Raw genomic sequence first — 3173 nt, forward strand, 5'->3', positions numbered from 1 at the left:
GTCTGCGGAGCAGCGGGCGGCCTGTTGCTATTGGAGCCAGGAGGGCAGTGCCCTCCCGGGGGCCCTTTTGCTGTGAAATTGCGGATCTTCCAAATGGACAGGCTTTGGCCCGTCTGACAGAGTGAGCTCTCTTTTCTTCTAACAGTGCTGCTCTTTGCCGTGTGTTTCAGCCGACCCCACTTGGGCAGCGCCCCGGACCTCAGGTTCCCTGTGGCGGACGGGCCGGCAGACTCCTTGGGCAACGGGGCGGTGCTGTGGTGCCCCCAGAAAGGCCGGCTGGCAGCGTTGCACGATGAGCCATCCGAGGCAAGGACCCCGCCGCCCCCTTCCCATGCCTGGTGGGCACCTTGTGAGGCACCTGCCCCCTCACACTGTGGTCCTGAGGTGGGTTTGGAACAAAGCGCTGATAGGTCGCTTTACGTCTTCCCATTTTCCTTTTTCTGGCTAAGAGTTTACTTTTAAGGCATGCTTTTTTTCCTTAACCAATTTTAATAATTTGTGGCCTATTGTGAGGCCCAGCATGGTACTAATTAGCACAGTTTTGAAATCGTCCTACGAGTAAATGGATACACATATCCATCAGCTTATAGTGAGAGGAATTCTCATTGGAAGTTTAAGTGCCTTTATGTTTTCACCTCATTCATGCCATGTATTTGTTCATACATGTCTCTGTTTTGAGCTTCCACATTCAGTGAGCAGTTAGTTTGGGCCAGACATGGTCAGAAGTAGGACTCCAGCAGTGAATTAAAAACCGTGTGTGTTCTTTATCCACTGCTACGTAACGAATCATTGCAAAGCTTAGTGACTTCCCAGGGAGCAGCTCACAGTCCTCAGTGCCTGTGCATTGTAGCAAGCGGGCCTGGTTCAGGGCCTCCTGAGGGCACAGACGCGGGAAGGCACCCCAGGGCTGGATGGCAGGCTTTCAGACTCACCTGGCTGCTGGGGACAGGCCGAGGTCCCTGCCGTGTGGCTTTCCCATGGCCTGGCTTTCCTCGGAACACCCTCTGAGAGCGAGAGTGCGGGGTTTAGCCCGGGGCCCTTCACGCCCTGGTCTGGAGGCCGCACACCTTCACTTATGTTTGCGAGAGTGAGCTGCTAAGTCCTGCCTCGCTCAGGGGCTGAGCAGGAGTTGCCCCTTCTGCCTCTTGAAGGGAGGAGGATAGAAGAATTTGTGGACCCCTTTTTAAACCCGCGCAGCCTGTTGAACAGTAATGAGCAGGGAAAGGAGACCAGAGTGCCTGAGTTGTCCAAGCAGGAGGGGATGATCGTGTGTAAACAGGGTGGCCAGTGAGGTGACACCAGGAGGGTGACCTTGAACCAGAGACCCGGAGGCAGGAAGAGAAGTAGCCACTCGGAGATAGAAAAAGGGTCATGTCAACCAGCGGGGACAAGGGAGAGAGCGGGCCGCATCAGGGAGGAGCCTGGGCTCAGGCCTGAGCAGCTCGAGGCCAGAGCCTGTTTCCTGAGGTGAGGAGGGCTGCCGGGGCGGGGAGCTAAGAGCCGGGCCTCAGCCCTGTTGAGGTGGACGAGCCCATGGGGTGTCCCGGGGACGTGTCAGGAGAACAGCTGAGTGTTCCGGCCTGCATCCGGGAGAGGACTCATTCAGCTCAGGGTGGACTTGGGGTCGTGGGCATACAGATGGCATTTAAAGGCACGAGCATGGTAAAGTCACCAGGCAGGTGCCGGTGGAGAGAGATGGGGTGCAAGGGTAGAGCTGTGGGGCATCCTGCATTCCAAGGTTGAGAAGGGGCGCAAGGGACTGAGGAATAACCACAGGGAGGGCAGGGCCTGGAGCCCAGGGAGAGACATGCTGGGGGGGGGGGCGGGTGTCGTGGGGGAGGGCAAGGAAGGGAGGGGGCTTGGTAACATGGGTTCCTCGAGCCCCCGGGGAGTTGCCCTGCAGGGCGGGGCTCACCGCCTGCTGGCAGAGAAGTGGAGACCGGGCGGGGAGGGGGACCGTAGAGGCCACTCCCAAGGAGCTTTCAGAGACCCGCAGTGGGCGCTGCAGGGAGCCCTGGAGGAGGAATCTGCTGGTTCCCCTTGTGCGATTGGAAGGCGAGAGAAGGGAGAGGACATGCCGACCGGGCTGATGGGGGTGAACCCATAGGCAGCTGGTTCGCTGGAGCAGAGCAGGAATGATGGCAGGTGGTCCTGGAGCCAGCGAATGGGGTAGCCCAGCCCTGGGGCGGGGTCGTGACGAAGACAGGAGGCGAGGGCACTGGCCACAGGGGACAGGGAGCCAGCAAGCCAGCACCTCGAGGCTGCCCCTCAGTTCCTTTGAGGTCATGTCTGGGAAAGAAGGCAGGACCTGGGTGACAGTGTGGCAGGGGGGACGTTTGCAGAGACAAGGGTGTGAGGTGTGAGAGCGGGAGGGCGGCACGGGGCACCGCAGGCACAATCCCATGTGTCTCTGATGACAGAGCCACCCTTGCGGTGCGAGGAGCCATCCCCCAGAACAGCCCGAGGGCCTGTGTCCCGAGAGGAGAGCCGCGGAGGGGCTGGCCCTCCCGTCTCCTGGCTGCCCCTGCTCGCGCCTCTCTGTGGGTGTTCAGACCAGCCTGGGAAACGGAGGACTGGGAGCCTGCGAGGACGGCACACTCTGGTGAACTGGTACCAGTGATGACCGCTGATAGGGACCCAGCGGCTGCCGAGCTGAAGGGTTCTTTTTTCTTATTTTCTTCCAGCCTGGCTGATGGAGGCATGGATGTATTTTTGTAATTTTCGGTTTCTGTCTCTGACTCCATCAGCCCACCCTGTGAATAACCTCATAGGATTGCCTGCCGTCCACGCTGAGACCTGGGTGTCACCAGGCCATCTAGGAACTGGATTCTCCCCCTGCCTGTTTCTTGAGTCCTGTTCGCTTAAGAGATGGCAGTGTCTCATGAGAATGGCCCATTTATCCACAGTCAGGGCTTCCATGTAAAATTGGGTTTAGTTCCTGATAGACTTGAGCTGCCCTGAATGTCGCTGACGAGACGTGGTCCTCTCGTGCCCAGGTGCAGACCCTGAAGGAGCAGGACTGGGAGCGCACGCAGCAAGCCAGCATGCTGGCCGATGTGGCCCAGGCGTTTGAGAGTGACGAGGGCATGTCTGACGACGAGGGCGACAGGGTCACCCTCTTCAGCTCGGCCACTCAGCTGTCGCCCAGCAGGCAGGCCAGTGCCAAGACTCTG

This window comes from Bubalus kerabau, unplaced genomic scaffold (genome assembly GCF_029407905.1).
Source record: "Bubalus kerabau isolate K-KA32 ecotype Philippines breed swamp buffalo unplaced genomic scaffold, PCC_UOA_SB_1v2 scaffold_40, whole genome shotgun sequence".
Lineage (NCBI taxonomy): Eukaryota > Metazoa > Chordata > Mammalia > Artiodactyla > Bovidae > Bubalus > Bubalus kerabau.